This window comes from Rattus norvegicus, chromosome 6, assembly GCF_036323735.1.
Source record: "Rattus norvegicus strain BN/NHsdMcwi chromosome 6, GRCr8, whole genome shotgun sequence".
Classification (NCBI taxonomy): Eukaryota; Metazoa; Chordata; class Mammalia; order Rodentia; family Muridae; genus Rattus; species Rattus norvegicus.
Window position 1 is genome coordinate 26,680,309 of NC_086024.1, and position 16,286 is coordinate 26,696,594.

Here is a 16,286-nt window from a genome sequence, read left to right on the forward strand (position 1 = left end):
TATTCTGTCAAATCTTTCTTTGATTCATCACTTTGTCTGCCACTCATTTAGACATCACTTTCAAACATGGCTGCTCTTTTCTACAAACTAACTTTACCTTCACTGTTTGGGATTGAAGGTGAGTACTGAGGAGTGTCTGTGTTCCAGCCAGAGGAATTAAAGGTGTGTGCAAAGGGTTGAGACTCACCACAACTAGAAAAGGATGCAAAAATCCTGTAACAAGGATTGGGAGGTATGGGGGGGTTGGGGATTTAGCTCAGTGGTAGAGCGCTTGCCTAGGAAGCGCAAGGCCCTGGGTTCGGTCCCCAGCTCCGGAAAAAAAAAAAAAAAAAAGGATTGGGAGGTATGGCCTTTTCGGGGAGGAGGTTTGTCCCAGGAGATGGGCTTTGAGGTTTCAAAAACCTCCTGCCCTCCAGTGCTTCTTTAGCTTCCCGTTTGTGCTTGAGATGTGAGCTCTCTGCTGTTCCAAGTCCCTGCCCTGCACTACCTCCACTCCACTATCGTGGACCCCAGCCCTTTACAACCTTAAGCCCCAAATAAATCCTTCCTTCTATCAGTTGCCTTAGCCATGGTGTTTTATCATAGCAACGGAAAAGTAATTAGTCCAGAGCCTTTGCTGCTCTTCCAGAGGATCTGCACTCATTCTCTCACAACTGTGTAACTCCAGCTCTATGGTTTCCATTACACTCTTCCGGCCTCTGTGACCATCAGGCATGCAAATGGTACACAGGTCTACACAGACAAAGCACACACACAAAATTGTTTTAAGTCAATCATTTATCCAAGTATGATGGCACATACCATAAGCCCCAGAACTCAAGAGGTACAGGCAGGCAGATCTCAGTTCAGGGCCAGCCTGGTCTACACAATGAGTCGCAGGACATTGAATGCCACTTAGTAATACCTGTATTTAAAAAAAAAAAAAAAAAGAAGGGAAGAAACCTAAAACATATAATAAAATAAAAAGACAAACACTTAAGTAGGATGGCTATCGATTTTTTTTCCAGACAGGAGAATCAAGAATGTGTTCAGAATTAGAAGACAAATCTCTACGAAAACATATTGATGTGTTCTGGTCATAAAAAGAAAAATCAAGAAAAATGGCTAGGTGGGATGGTATGAACTTGTTGTAATCTCAGCATTCAAGAAGGCTGAGGCAGGAGGATTGTGAACATTAGGCCAACCTAGCTACATTAAAAAAAAAAGTAAGAAAGCAATCAGGGAAGGCAGGAAGGAAAGGAAGAAGGGAAAAAGGAAGTACTAACAAATGAATAAGTAGAAACATGCAAACGACCAATAGAGAACAGCATCAAGAGACGGCAGTGCTGGGAAGCAATCTGTCTCTGACGCCTATGAGTCAGTACTGCCAAAGAGCTTGTACGAAGAAATCAGAACAGTGTGTGTATATGTCATGTAGGGGAAGAAGAAAAGGAGGCACAGATTTCAGAAGGGGACAGGAAGGACAATTGATACATATTAAGAACTAAATAAAGTCACAAAACCCCACCATGGTCCATACGCAACGGAAATCTGCCTTGACTTTAAACAAGAGATAGAATTTAAAGAAAGGGCTTAGCTTCTTAGAGCACAAGAGAGGGAAAAGGCCAAGGGCAGTTACTGTATCCTTCTGAGAAATATTTACATAGCGATAGCCAAGCCAGTGTTGTTCCAGACAAAGCACTGAGTGTCTGTTTATAGTTACAGAACAGGATACAGTTGTTACCCCAAATGTTACAGAATGAAAAAGCACATGAAGCAAAGGTGAAAACTGACAGAGGCTGGGTACAAGAGAAGCTGGGAAGGTAAAGGTTTCATCTTACAAATGAAGAGACATGAGCCATCCCTAGAAGAAAGCGAGAAACAAGATGTCAAGTGTCTTACGGTTTCAAGACTTCCACTAAAATGTAGGTAACTTAAAACGGGAAGGAGAGCAAGTGGCTAACTTAGCCAAATCTTTGCCTCTTAAAACTGGGAGTAAGGGGCTGGGGATTTAGCTCAGTGGTAGAGCGCTTGCCTAGCAAGCGCAAGGCCCTGGGTTCGGTCCCCAGCTCCGGAAAAAAGAAAAAAAAGTGGGAGTAAATATGTGTCTACATGGGAGACATTAAAAACTATCAGGCTAGAAGGCTAGGCATTGAGGTGTAAGTCTTTAATCCCAGCAATTCTTTCTAGAGAGGCAGAGGCAGGTGAATCTCTTTTAGTGTGTGGCCAGTTTGGTCTACAGAGTGAGTTTCGGGCCATCCAGAGCTACAGGGCAAGACCCAGTTTCAAAACAACCCCAAGAAGAAGGGGGTGGGTAGTTTAGTTACTAGGAGAATGCTTGCCTAGTATTCACAAAGCTTCTCATGAAACTGGTGTAACATTGCATACCTGCAATTCCAGCACTAGGGAGGTAGAGGCTGGAGGATTAGAATTTCAAGATCATCTCTGGGTACTTAGCTGCTAGAAGCCGGCCTGGGAAACATGAGATTGTCTTAAGAAACAAAAAACAAGCAAACAAGCAAACAAGCAAACAAGCAAACAAAAAAACAAACCTGCAATTGCAAAGCGACTGAGGCGAAGGAATCGTGACAGTGGACTGTGGCATTCTCATAAGCCTTTCTCAGCCTGCTAGTTTCTTCTTAAGTTTTTTTTCTTTCTTTCGTTGTGGGATGATGCTTGTGTAGAGGTCAGAGAATGTTGTCCGGGGTCCATTGATTCTTACCCTCCGCCTTGTTGAGGCAGGATCTCTTGATTCCACGGCTGGGCTGCATACCCAAAGCTGAGTCATGAGTTTCCAGGCGCTTCTCGCTGCCTCTCCGCTTGTTGTTGTAAGCGTGCTGGAATTAGAGATGTTACAGATGTGCACTACTGCATCTGGCTCTTCACGTTATGGGGATTGCTGGGATCTAGCTTGGGTCATCAGGCTTGGGCGGCAGGTGCTCTTACCCTCTGAGTCATTTCACTAGCCCTGCCTAACTTCCTTCAGAGCACAGTACTAGTCGAGTGTGGTAGCATGCTCCATTAATCCCAGCACTCAGGAGGAGAAGCAGGCGGATCTTTGAGCTCGAGTCCAGCCTGGTCTACAGACCCAGGACAAGTAGGGATGTAAAGAGAAACCCTGTTTCAAAAAACCGAGAGAGAGAGAGAGAGAGAGAGAGAGAGAGAGAGAGAGAGAGAGAGAACAAGTAATTTTTCAATACAACTAATAAAAACAAGAGTCAAATTGAATTAAAAATAATTTTATATTCTTAGCATATTAAACGTAAGAAACTTATTTTAGATATGTGATAAATATAGGGTATTTTATATAAAATCAAAATCATAATAAAGTAAGCACAACTTTAATAATAGTTTCTTTTAAAAATTGATACTTTTGTTTTCTCTTTAACCACTGTGCCCCCTAAATAATCATTAGCTTATTTCTCAGATATTTCTGGACAGATGAGATATCCATTTGACATAACTCAATAAACATGCTTTCAAACCGGCTTTAGAACCTAGTTAACAACAGTTAGAAGTTTTGCCACAGGTTACTAAAAGTTTGGTGAACAATTTCTTTTCTGGAAAGAAACAAAACCAAATAGTGTAGAGGTATTCTCAACGACTCATGTCACCTCTAATTATCAGGAGCCATGGTGTGCTTTGCAAGTTCATTCTCCAGGGAGTGGATAGGTGATCTCCTGCTACAGCAGTCCCCAAGTACAGAATGAGCAGTGGACAGGAAATGTTTCACCCTAGAACAGGCCCCTCAGTGGCAGGCAAGCATGGGACATAAAGAGCTTCAGAGATCTGGTTGGCATCTAAAGGATCAGATGTTTGACTTCTTAGCCATACTTGGAAGATCGCTTGTATTGTTTTGTTGAAACAAGGTCTTAAATGTAACCCAGGCTGGCCTTGAACTTGTAATCTTCTTGCCTCTACAGTCCATGTGCTGGGATTACAGGGCTGTGACACTAAGTCTTTTATAAAAATGAAATTTCCTGGACTTGGAAAATTGCATAGTGCCTAAAGGCATTTGCTGTGTACGCTTGACAACCTGAATCTGATCCCTGGAACCACTGCAGAAGGAGAGAACTGACTCCCAAAACTTGTCTTCTGACGTCCACATGTGTGCCATAGTACCCTCCACCCTCATGCACACACATCATACACATATACACTCACACTAGGGAATCGAATGAAAATCTGAATGTCGTTCCCCAATAGATATCTATTGCATTAAAATCTTTCATCATGCTCCAAGCTGTGCAAATCTGTTTTCTTCTGATTTCTGTGTGTGCACACAAGTACATACGCAGGTCAGGAGACAACCTTGAGTTTCATTCTTTAGATGCCCTCTACCGTGCGTTTCTTAATTTTTTTAAACATTTATTTATTGGTGGTGGGTGACTGTTGTGTGACAAAGCTTTCCCCTGGGTGACAAAACACACACATTTACTCACCCTAGATGGGAATTCCACAGCAGACCACAGTACAGACACCACTAAAGCCCAGCTTAGTGAACCAGTGAGGTTTGGGAGTTACCTACGGGAGTATGGGTGACAGGTTATTTACAGGACCAGAAATGACTCAAAGACAGCTGTATCACCAAGACGCGGGCCAGCATGGGTGACAGTTCACAAATGCTGGGATATCTGGAACACTCACTGTACAACCTGAATGTAACTCAATAGGTTGAGGTGCTTCCTTCAAAGTTACTGCAGTTAATCTAAACCTCTTGTAAGCAGCTTTTCTGTTTCTTCCCGGCAGCTGGTCTGGTCTCAGCTTTCTTTGCAGTTTGGCTTGTCTGAGTCTTCCTTATAGCTCAGCTTCACTTCGAGTGAAAGGGTCCCTCAGATTTTATCACTTACTCTGGCAGGGGTTAAGGTTGGGGGGAGTAGTGAATCTGGTCAGTTTCAGGGACTTCCTAAAGCTCTTTTGAGTTGTTTACCCTCCTTAAGGAGCTTCCCTGCGGGATGGAATGGTCCAACCTAGGAAGAAACTGTTACGCACAGGCATGTAGTTGTCCCAGTGTGTTCCCAGTAAGTCAGGAGTACAGGATCAGTTCTTTCCTTTCACCATGTGGGTTCCAGGGATCCTCAGGATGTCAGACGCGGTAGTAAACACCCCAACTCACTGCTGCTGGCCTCCTCTTAAAAATACTTTTGAGCTGGATGTGATAGGACAAGCCTTTAAACCCAGCACTAAGGAGGCGGAGGTGGGCAAATCTCTGAGATGGAGGCCAGCTTGGTCTACATAATGAATATCAGGACAACAAGGGCTATACAGAGACACCTGTCTCAATTTTTTTTTTGTCTTTCTTTCTTCCTTCCTTCCTTCTTTCTTTCTTTCTTTCTTTCTTTCTTTCTTTCTTTCTTTCTTTCTTTCTTTCTTTCTTCCTTTCGTTCATTCCAGGCTGGCAAGATGGCTCAGTGGTAAAGAACATTGGCTGCTCTTCCAGAGGACTTGGGGTCCAATTCCCAGCACCCACATGGCAGCTCACAACTGTCTGTAACTCCAGTTCCAGGGGTTCTGACACTCATCCACAGGCATACATGCAGGCAAAACACTAATGCACATAAAATTCTAAAATTTATTTTAAAAATGTGTGTGTGTGTGTGTGTGTGTGTGTGTGTGTGTGTGTGTGTGTGTGTGTGTGTGTGTTGAGACTGAGTCTCTCGCAGGGACCTGCACTGGGGGACCTACCAGCTTCTGCCTCCCCAGCAGTGCGATTACAAGCACACCAACTCCTGGCTTTTCACATGGGTTCTGGAGACCAAGCTCAGCTCCTTATGTTTACAAGGCAGACACCTCATTGCCTGAGCCATTCTCACACAGTTCTAGATACACTAGGGTGCCCTGCTGCTAACTATGCAGTTGAGGTTAACCTCGAACTCTGATCCTGCTGCCTCCACTACCCAGGTGCATCCATTATAGGTATACATTGTTACCATGCTAGAGAGACTCTATATTCTTCTATTAGATACAACATATCTCTAGGTCTTTCCTTTGCCATGCTTTGAGACAAGGGTGGCATGACAATTTAAATGAGAATGGCCCCCATAGACTCATGTTTGACTGTTTGGTCCTTGGTGGAACTTTTGGGGATGGATTAGGAGCTGTAGTCTTGTTGAAGGAGGCATGGTTTGGCTTTGGCTTTGAGGTTTCAAAAACTTTATCCAGGCCTCTGTCTGTCTGTCTGTCTGTCTGTCTGTCTGTCTCTGTCTCTCTCTCTTTCTCTCTCTCTCTCCTTACTCCTCTTTCCTAACCTCTTTCTCAATATTTCAGATAAGATGTGAGCTCTCAGCTGCCTGCTGCCACTCTCCCTGCCGTGATGGTTATGGACTCCCCACTTAAGTGGGAGCTTACATTGGGGGATTAAATGCTTTCTTTTCTAAATTGTCTTGGCCATGGTTCTCTTCTCGGGAAACAGAACAGTGACTGAGACATGTGGGATTCTGGTCATGCACACAGCTCTGCCTCTGCTTTAGTGCACATGCAAAGGAAGCAGGAGAAGACATGTGTACCTAAGAGCAGCAGCGGGAATGCACCATTCATTAATAAGCAATTCCATGTTGGATACATGTTAGGTGTAAGGCATTAATTAGGCTAACTGATAAAAATCTGAAGACTGTGTGTGTGTGTGTGTGTGTGTGTGTGTGTGTGTGTGTGTGTGTTGTGTGTGTTTCAGTTTTTGTTGTTATTTTTAAGACAGGGTTTCTCTGTGTAGCCCAGGCTGTCCTGGAACTCACTCTGTAGACCAGGCTGGCCTCAAACTCAGAGATCTGCCTGCCTCTGCCTCCCAAGTGCCGGAATTAAAGGTGTGTACAACCACACTCCACACATTTATTTTAAATTTTTTTATGCATACGATTGTTTTGTCTGCATATCTGTGCACCATGTGTATGCCTGATACCCACAGAGGCAAGAAGAGGGTGTTGGGTTCCCTGCAAATGGGGTTATAAGGTCATGAGCCACCATTATGGGTACTGGGAATTGAACCTGGATCTAATGGAAGGAAAACCAGTGAGCTATGTGTCACTTATTTATTGTTTTCTGACACTGAATTTCTGGTTCTCCTGCCTCTACCTCTTGAATCCTGGGATTGTAGATCTATGGCACCATGACAAGCTTTCTTTTCTTTTTCGGAAATGTATGTGTGTGCTGGGTACGTGTTTGCACATTTTTATGTGCAGGCACACACATGGAGGCCAGAGAGGGTATCAGTCACTCTCCACCTTCTCTTTTGAGGCAGCACCCCTCCCTGAACATGGGGCTCTGCTTTTCTTGACATGCTGGTGGCCATGTTCAACTCAGTGATCTTTACAATTTATTTACAAGAATAAATTTAAAACTCTCCAAGCATCATTTCTCCTATGTTCAAGAGGTCTCCGGTCAACTCGGGAGCTCAGCATATGAAGCTGTGGTCTCACTACTGACAACCAGAAAATGTTACTAGGGTTTGTGTTGCTGTAACAGTTGTGACTTCAGTCATCATTGTCTACACATCTGTTGACATACATGAAAAACATTAAATATAAGCCTTACTAGCATGTTGTAGTGGCACAAACACTCTCTCTTATAAATCAGTTAGTTCTGATAATTTACTGTTTTGAGGCGTATCATTATTGATGAATTAATTCCAGTCACAGAATAACGGAAATATCAGGTTTCTCTTTATCTTTAAATCTATTCTATTAGCATTATTTTGTCTAAAACAGCTTTGCCCCATATTTATCCAAGGTTTCTAATTTCTCATGTTATAGTACCAATTCATGGAAAACTAAGGTATTTTATTAAATTTTATATCATAATTAAATTTAAATACAGTATGACTAGCAATGTAAGATCCCCATTTAAGGGCCTAGCCAGAGCCTGAGGAGACCTGTAGGTAGGAACTGAAAAGGGCCGTGGTGAATGTAGAGATTGCTCATGTGTGTTGCAGTAAGAGCATAAACTGAGGCTTAAAAGAAAGACAAATTTCTAGCTTTTCCAGGGTGTAGTTTCCCTCCTTGTGTTGGAGTTTTCCATCTATTATCCTTCCTAGAGCTGGATTTGTGGAAAGATATTGTGTAAATTTGGTTTTGTCATGGAATGTCTTGGTTTCTCCATCTATGTTAATTGAGAGTTTTGCTGGATATATTAGCCTGGGTTGGCATTTGTGTTCTCTTAGGGTCTGTATGACATCAGTCCAGGGTCTTCTGGCTTTCATTGTCTCTGGTGAGAAATCTGGTGTAATCCTGATAGGTCTGCCTTTATATGTTACTTGACATTTTCCCCTTACTGCTTTTAATATTCTTTCCTTGTTTTGTGCATTTGATGTTTTGACTGTTATGTGATGGGAGGAGTTTCTTTTCTGGTCCAATCTACTTGAAGTTCTGTAGGCTTCTTGTATGTTTATGGGCATCTCTTTCTTTAGGTTAGGGAAGTTTTCTTCTATAACTTTTTGAAGATATTTACTGGGAACCTTTGTTCTCTTCTATACCTATTATCCTTAGGTTTGATCTTCTCATTGTGTCCTGGATTTCCTGAATATTTTAGGCTAGGAGCTTTTTGTGTTTTTCGTTATCTTTAATGGTTGTTTTAATGTTTTCTATGGTATCGTCTACCCCTGAGACTCTCTCTTCTATCTCTTGTATTCTGTTGGCAATGCTTATGTCTATGACTCCTGATCTCTTTCCTAAGTTTTCTATCTCCAGGGTTGTCCCCCTTTGTGATTTCTTTTTCTATTTCCATTTTTAGATCCTGGATGGTTTTGTTCAATTCCTTCACCTGCTTGGTTGTATTTTCCTGTAACTTTTAAAGGGATTTTTGTGTTTCCTGTTTAAGGGCTTCTACCTATATTTCTTTAAGGGTGTTCTCTATGCCCTTCTTAAAGTCCTTTAATATTATCATGAGATGTGATTTTTAAACCAGAATCTTGCTTTTCCGGTGTGTTGGGGTATCTAGAACTTGCTGTGGTAGGTGAACTGGTTTCTGAAGTTGCCAGGTGGCCTTGGTTTCTGTTGCTTAGGTTCTTGTACTTGCCTCTCGCCATCAGGTTGTCTCTGCTGTTAGCTGGTCTTGCTGTTTGCGACAGTGGCTTGACCCTCCTGTAAGCCTGTGTGTCAGCACTCCTGGGAGACCAGCTCTCTCCTAGTGGGACTTGGGAACCAAGAGCTGCGGTTCAGGGTCAGCTCTGAGTGCAGAAGGAAACTGGGAGGATCCTGTCCCAGACTGCTCCTTGGTTCCTGTGTCCTGAGGGCTCAGGGTGGGTCCCTCTGAGCAGAAGTGGTGGTCTCACCCGTGCTCTCAGGTGTGTTAGCACTCTGGGGAATACAGCTTTCTCCTTTCAGGGTCTGGTTACAGACGGTTGTGGTACAGGGTCAGCTCTGGGCACAGATGGAAACTGGAAGGCCATCCCTAGTCTCTTACTAGCCAATTTAAAAAGTATGCTTACTTAGTGTATGGTTTCTTAACTTTGTCACCGTTGACCTGTCGGAATAGATAACTGGTGGGGGAGAAGTCTTAATTGTGCACTGAGGGTATTTGCCATGTAGAAGACATAACTCACAACCGTTCACATGCTAGGTAAGTAAGTGCGTTACCACTTGGTTTGAATAGGGTTGGTCCCCTTAGAAATCTTGGCCTATATTAGCCCAAATGCTTGAATTACCCTAGATCCCTAGAACAAACGAAACTCAAGACGGATGATCAAAATGTGAATGCTTCACTCCTTCTTTAAATGAGGAAAAAGAATACCCTTGGCAGGGAAGGGAGAGGCAAAGATTAAAACAGAGACTGAAGGAACACCCATTCAGAGCCTGCCCCACATGTGGCCCATACATATACAGCCACCCAATTAGACAAGATGGATGAAGCAAAGAAGTGCAGACCGACAGGAGCCGGATGTAGATCGCTCCTAAGAGACACAGCCAGAATACAGCAAATACAGAGGCGAATGCCAGCAGCAAACCACTGAACTGAGAATAGGTCCCCCGTTGAAGGAATCAGAGAAAGAACTGGAAGAGCTTGAAGGGGCTCGAGACCCCATATGTACAACAATGCCAAGCAACCAGAGCTCCCAGGGACTAAGCCACTACCTAAAGACTATACATGGACTGACCCTGGGCTCCAACCTCATAGGTAGCAATGAATATCCTAGTAAGAGCACCAGTGGAAGGGGAAGCCCTGGGTCCTGCTAAGACTGAACCCCCAGTGAACTAGACTATGGGGGGGAGGGCGGCAATGGGGGGAGGGTTGGGAGGGGAACACCCATAAGGAAGGGGAGGGGGGAGGGGGATGTTTGCCCGGAAACCGGGAAAGGGAATAACACTCGAAATGTATATAAGAAATACTCAAGTTAATAAAAAAAAAAAAGAAAATTGAACTCTTTAAAAATAATTGTGGGGTTGGGGATTTAGCTCAGTGGTAGAGCGCTTACCTAGGAAGCACAAGGCCCTGGGTTCGGTCCCCAGCTCCGAAAAATAGAACCAAAAAAAAAAATAATTGTAAAAATTTATTTCTGTATCTAAGTGTTGATTGCATGCATATCTGTATCTCATATGTGCTGTGTTTATGGATGCCAGAAGATGTCAGATCTTTGGAAATGTAGTTACAGGTGGCCATGAGCAGCCCTGTGGGTGCTGGGAGCTGAATCTAGGACTTCTGCAAGAATTGCAAGTGCTCGTAACTTCCAAGTCACCTTTCTAGTCCCTAAGCTCTTTAATGTAATAATATAATAATTCTGGAAATAAAATTCTCTTCCTCAGGATTTAAAAAAAAAAAAAGAAATCTTGGCCTATAAGGAGTGTCACTGTCAGGAGGTGTGGCCTTGTTGGAGTAGGTGTGGCCTTGTTGGAGTAGGTGTGGCCTTGTTGGAGTAGGTGTGGCCTTGTTGGAGTAGGTGTGGCCTTGTTGGAGTAGGTGTGGCCTTGTTGGAGTAGGTGTGGCCTTGTTGGAGTAGGTGTGGCCTTGTTGGAGTAGGTGTGGCCTTATTAGAAGAAGTGTATTATTGTGGAGGGAGGCTTTGAGATCTCATATGCTTACACTACACGCAGTATGGTATATGGTCTCCTGCTGCTGCCTGTGGATCAAGTTGTAGAACTCTCAGCTCCTTCTTTAGCACCATGTCTGCCTTAATGCCACCATGTTTCCCACCATGATGATGATGGACTAAGCCTCTGAAACTATAAGCCAGCCCCAATTACATATTTTTCCTTTATAAGAATTGCAGTGGTCACAGTGTCTCTTCACAGCAATAAAACCCTAAGCTCCACACAGCTACCTGGCAGCAGCGAGGTATGCTCCGCCCCACAGTTGCCTAGCAACAGTCAGCTGTGCCTGACTATATAAGGGGCTGCTTGCCCCCTCCTCTCCCTTTTACTCTTTGTTCTTCCCTGCTCTTCCCCTCTTCCCTGTCCCTTCTCTCCCCATTGCCCTCCCCGCCCCTCCCGTCTCCCCCTACCCCGCTTCCCTCCAGTGCTCATGGTCGGCCCTTCCTCTTCTCTACTCTTCTTCTCTCATAGACCTCTGCATGTGGAACCAGGCTGGCTTGGTGTGTTCTGTCCTAACACTAAGACAACCACTGAGCTACATAGGTCCCTGGGCTTAGAGTACTTAACAACACCACCACCCCTAACATACACAGTAGTTATGACAGTGTCTTCAGACATTGAGAGTGTCTGTCCCCTTGGGGTGTGGGGGTCAGGGCAAGATTGAGAATAACTGCAAACCTGGTGTCTTAAAGATCTAAAGTTTATTACTACTCCATCAACATTGTCTAGCACGTTTTTTATGTGATGCGTTAGTCTAGCGTGCTGTTGAACATTTGAGTTGAGAAATGCAAACCACAGTGGATTCTGGTTCTCAGGATAATAGAGCTTTAAGAATCGCAGTGGAGCAGTATTTTCCACTAGCTTGGGAATAGCAGAACAAATACAGCTCTATATTTTTAGCTCAGGGAGGTTGATCTTGAACCACACATGGCTGATAAATATGTGAAATCTAAGCTCTTAGGATCTCACTGGAGCTAACCAGATGGCTTGCTTATGATCTGCCTACAAAATCTTTCCACTTTTTTTAAATAAAAAGCTATTTTTTTACTTTCCAGTTTAAAATTATATACTTTCAAATTAAAAAAATTTTTAGGGCCCATGAGACACTGAATTCATCACAAGTCTTGTGATGAATCTAAGGGAAACACTATCTATTTTTTTATTTTTAATTCCTGTCTTCCAATGTCCTCACTTAAGCTTGGCTCCTACTCTACAACATAAAACACACATATACTTCTTACCACGTGTCAGATGGCATTCTAAATTCTTTTACAAGTATTTAATTTTTAAAGTGTTTTATTTTATTTTTGTTTTATTTTTGAGACCAAGATTTTACTGGATAATAGCCCTGGTTCGCTTGGAACTTGCTATGTAGACAAGGCTAGTCCTTTGCAAAGCAGCAAGTGCTCTTAACCTGTGACCTTTTGCCATTCTCGTACTCTCTATTGTAGTTCTATGTGATTACTATTAAGTGTGGAGGTTTGGGAGAAATTGCATAACTTGTCAAAGGTCTAATAGTTAAGCAGCGAGGCTGAGAAGTCTTGCACCAGAAATACCTTTAAATATATTTAAAAATTAAAACACTTAAGGAGGAAACTGGAGAGAGGGTTCAATGGTGGAGGACACTCACTGCTTTTCTAGAAGATTCAAGTTCAATTCCCAGCACATCCATGGTGGCTTCAACTGCCTGTAACTCCAAAGGTATTAGGTACTCACTCTGTCCTGGCCTTGGGGGGCACCCCACATATGGCATACATTCATATAGACACACACATAAAATAAAAATAAATTATTTTTGAAAAAAAAAGGTTAAGAAAAAGCCTATGCTTTAAAATTCCTATTGAGTACTTTGGTTTTAAAGTCATATCCTGTTTTCTACCTGGGAGGAAGGGAGCAAGGAATGCAATAACCGCTGGCCCAGGATTCAATCCATGTGACAGACGAGACAAAAAAAAAAATGTTTTTCCCTTTGGAAGGCTGAAGATTTGCAGTTGCACCAGACTCTCTGCGCCTTTCTCTTTCCTGAAGGATAAATTTAGCCCTATAAGGATTTCTAAGCCTTAATGGAAATAGATTTCTGTTGATCCTGCCGTTGGATATGATAAGAATTCACCTCAGGCTAACCTGACGCTCTATATTCTTTTGTGGCTCAAATTTGAAAGTACTCATGAGAAGCAAGGAGACAGGTATTAAAGTAGAAAATGAAGAAGATTATGGACGTTTATTTTTGAGACAAGGTCCCAGACTAAGTATGTAGACTTGCATGCTTGGGCATCACACATGTGCTGTGCCCAAGGAGGCCAGAAGAGGGCTTTAGATCCCCCTTGAACTGCTGGAAATCAAACCTGAGTTCTCTGGGAGAGGAGCCAGCGGTGTCAACTACAGAGCCGTCTCTTCATCCTCCAACCCTGGGCTTCTGACCTTCTTACTTACAGGTATGGACCACCATGTCTGTTTTATGCGATGCTGGCCATTGTTCTCACTTGTGTGTTCTAAGCCAGCATTCAACCCAATGAACTACATGGCCTGGTCCAGATTGCGGATTTCTAGACAGAGTAAAGGGAACACATTCCTTTAAAATTAGTGCAGAAATCCTTTAGGGTTGGGAATATAGTGGATCAAGTACCTCACATGTGCAAAACCCTAGGAATTGATCCCCAATAAATAAATAAGTAAATGACTCAATTAATTAAATGGTTGATATTGGAATAACTTTTGTACCATCTGTCCAGAGAACATTTGTCTTACTCATAAGTATATTGCTCTGATTGAGCAAAAATAGTAAGAATGCTTTGCAAGCCAAGTTGAATTCTGAGAAGATAGGTGAATTTATTTTGTGACATAGGTATCAATGTGGAAGTTTTTGCGTTACAAAAAGGAGTGTGCAGAACTCAGTGGGACATGTTCTTTTATGCTGCTTTGAGACTGGCTAGCTATGAACTTGCTATGTAGAGGCTGACTCTCCTGCTTGCCCCACCAGTTCAGGGATTACATGCACGTGCCACTATGTCTAGCTAAGACTTTACTTTGAATTGTGGAAACGATACCAAGAAAAAAATAGCCATTAATGCTATTTGGGTGCATGCGTGAGCTCATGTGTACTTGCTTGTGCAAGTGGAGGAAATCAGGGGTCCTGCTCCATCATTTGCTGTCTTATTTTATCGAGATAAGGTCTCTCACTTAACCTGGAACGAGGTTGGCAACCAGCAAATCCAAGCAATTCCTTCTGTCTTTGGTCCCTTCAGCACTGTGGCTCCTGGTCCCTACACAGCTACACCTGGCTTTTTACATAGGTGCCGGGCACTCAAACTCATGTCTTCATGCTTGCTGAACGATCTCTCTCTCCATCCCCTCTAAAACCAATGATTCTTAAAAAATAAAAAGGGATAGGGAACCCCTAAAACATGTTTGAAACCAAGAATCATCTTGGTGCACAAAGGAGCACACAAACCAAACAGAAGAAGCTCAACAAGGCAATTTCTTTCTTTGCACAGAGTATGTGACAGAGCCAAGACCAAGCTAGAAAGTCCACTTGGCTAAGAAAGACCACATCGATCTTTTATCCCCAAAGTAGTTGAGGGCTGCATCTCATTCCATTGGTGGAGCTCGACTTCACACTGTGATGTAATTGGTTAACTGGCACAAAGGGGAGGTTCAGGGAATTTTTGCCTTTGCTGGGGTAACTAGCTTTGGTAGAAAACAAAGGTTCTTGCTGGGGGCGCGGGGAGACACACACCTTTAATCCCAGAAACCCAGGGTCTGCTTTCAGGTCCTTTAAAAGTATTTTTTAGGGGTTGGGGATTTGGCTCAGCGGTAGAGCGCTTGCCTAGCGAGCGCAAGGCCCTGGGTTCGGTCCCCAGCTCCGAAAAAAAAAAAAAAAAAAAGTATTTTTTTAAAGACTTATTTATTATATAGTAATATATTGTTGCTGACTTCAGACACACCAGAAGAGGGCACCAGATCTCATTACAGATGGTTGTGAACCACCATGTGGTTGCTGGGAATTGAACTCAGGTCCTCTGGAAGAGCAGTCAGTGCTCTTAACCACTGAGCTATCTCTCCAGCCTTCTTTAAAAATATTTGTAGTGGCTAGGATTAGTGTGAGGTTCCTTGCATAGGACTTCTAGATAGGAAGAGAAGTTTTAGGATTAATTTTCAGTTTAAAACAATACTTATTCATTTTATTTTCGTGTCTGTATTTTGCCTGCATATATATATATGTACTTGAGCATGTGTGGTGCCCAAGTAGAAGAGATTACCAGATCTTCTGGGACTAAAATTACAGATGCCTGTGAACCACTGTGTGGGTACTAGGGATTGAACTTGTTCTTTTGCAAGAGCAACAAATGCTCTTCAAACATCTCTACAGCCACTTTTGGTTAAAGCAACTGTGAGTTGGTCTCTCAAGACTATACATAGGTACTGCAGTGACCTAAAGTCTGAAGTCTTATATCTGGGCATCATTTTCCCTATCAAGAAAATCATGTTGGGCATGGAAATGCATGCTTTTAATCTTAGCACTTTCGAGGTGAAGGCTACCCTGGTCTACACAGTGAAATCTAGGCCAGTTAGGGCTACATAATAAGACCTTTTGTCAAAAAAGGTGATGAGGGTCACTAGTGAGAATAGTTGTCTAAATATAAATTTAAATCCAGTGTTTGGGAGTGTGATCCCTTGGACCACTGAGCAAACCAGTAATTTTAAGGTTTTTGTTGTTATACTTCCCTACTAGGTGTATAAGACCATGCATACTGACCAAATCAAAATTAATGATTTTGTACTGTCAAAAGCCAATTAAGGGTCTAGACATCAGGAGTCACGTGGACTTGAGACAACCTCTGGCTCCTCTAACATCTTTGGACTCTGGTTTTGCTCAGAATCATTTTCTGTGTTGACACTTTTTTTTTCTTTTTTTCGGAGCTGGGGACCGAACCCAGGGCTTTGCGCTCGCTAGGCAAGCGCTCTACCGCTGAGTTAAATCCCCAACCCTGACACTTTTTTAAAAAAAGATTTTGTTTATTTTATATGTGAGTACACTATAGCTGTCTTCAGACACACCAGAAGAGGGCATCAGATACCATTACAGATGGTTGTGAGCCACCATGTGGTTCCTCAGAATTGAACTTGGGATATATGAAAGAGCAGTTGGAGCTCTTAACTGCTGAACCATCTCTCCAGCCCCAACCTCCTTTGTAGAATTGGACATTGGTTAGAATTCACCAGATAGTGTGTGTCTCCGTGGCATTCCTGAACAAGAGAACAGATAACATCCTAGCTACAGGACATTTCACA

At 42.9% G+C, this 16,286-nt stretch overlaps 1 long non-coding RNA gene across 1 annotated transcript; it reads right to left on the reverse strand.

The window, feature by feature from the left end:
* Window positions 1-980: 980 nt before the first annotated feature.
* On the reverse strand, window positions 981-10,128 carry LOC134479107 (uncharacterized). Its single transcript, XR_010052199.1, has 2 exons — window positions 4,422-10,128; window positions 981-3,097 (listed from the first exon to the last, which is right to left on the reverse strand). It is a non-coding gene; the product is annotated as an uncharacterized LOC134479107 (long non-coding RNA).
* Window positions 10,129-16,286: the final 6,158 nt, after the last annotated feature.